The following is a 938-nucleotide window of genomic DNA, read 5'->3' on the forward strand; positions in this document are numbered from 1 at the left end:
TGTGGGTTGAGTCCCACTAGAGTCGCTAATGGTGAGAGAACATTTTTGTTTTTTACAATGGAACGTCTGCGCGCTTTACTATCTGATAAAAGGCACTGCTGAACGAGGTTTATTGCCAAGTGTGCTTGAAAAAGTAAGCAAATACATCGGCATTATGTCAAATAACATTATCTTGCAATTTTTCCTCAATATCCAGATTAACTGCAGTATATTGAGTGCGCAATAAATTGGCGAGAGTCGATTGATTGAAAGACTTCCAGTTTTTTTTATAGCTACATTGGTACAGGGGATTTAGCTCAAAGGTAGAAAGATTGATGCCCTCGCTCTCCATTAAACACAGTTGATTGGACAGGGGCTGAACTTTCGAATGTTGCTGGCTCGCTTTAAAAAAAAAAAGATGTTGCGGCTTGTCAAGTCGCAAATATTTTTTCGACTGGGCTGGATGTCTCTGTGGCGCAATTGGCCAGCGCGCTCGGCTGTTAACCGGGAGGTTGGTGGTTCGAGCCCACCCAGGGACGACAAGCTATTTTGGAAGAGCTATCGCAGGCAAAATCCACGAGGTAACATTGTTTGCTGAATATCTACCTGAAACAGGTTGGAGTAACATTTTAGAGGCGCTGTGGCTTAGTTGGTCAAAGTGCCTGTCTAGTAAATCCCAGCAGTGCCTTCATGATAGCCTTTCAAGCAAATCAGTTGTTTACATGTACAGAAAAACATATCACCTGAAAGAGCTATTTTGCAATTATAGATTGAACAGTATCCCTGAATAAACAGAGTAAATGCACTCTTTTCACTCCTTGTTTCTCAGTTTGATGGTAAGGAATGATTGATGTAGACCGTTTTCGGATGACTGTTTTCTTTTGTGAAAAAGGGGAACCAGACAAAAGTTGCAAAGGCATTCAAAGGCTGTGAGTTCGAGACCCACCAGAGTCACTGTT

General features: G+C 42.0%; 1 non-coding gene across 1 annotated transcript; it reads left to right on the forward strand.

The window, feature by feature from the left end:
• Positions 1-444: 444 nt before the first annotated feature.
• trnan-guu (transfer RNA asparagine (anticodon GUU)) lies at positions 445-518 on the forward strand. The gene has a single exon. It is a non-coding gene; the product is annotated as a tRNA-Asn (tRNA).
• Positions 519-938: the final 420 nt, after the last annotated feature.

The sequence above is a fragment of the Eucyclogobius newberryi genome, unplaced genomic scaffold (assembly GCF_026437365.1).
Source record: "Eucyclogobius newberryi isolate DKJ021-1_F unplaced genomic scaffold, fEucNew1.0.hap1 SCAF_41, whole genome shotgun sequence".
In the NCBI taxonomy this organism is placed as follows: domain Eukaryota; kingdom Metazoa; phylum Chordata; class Actinopteri; order Gobiiformes; family Gobiidae; genus Eucyclogobius; species Eucyclogobius newberryi.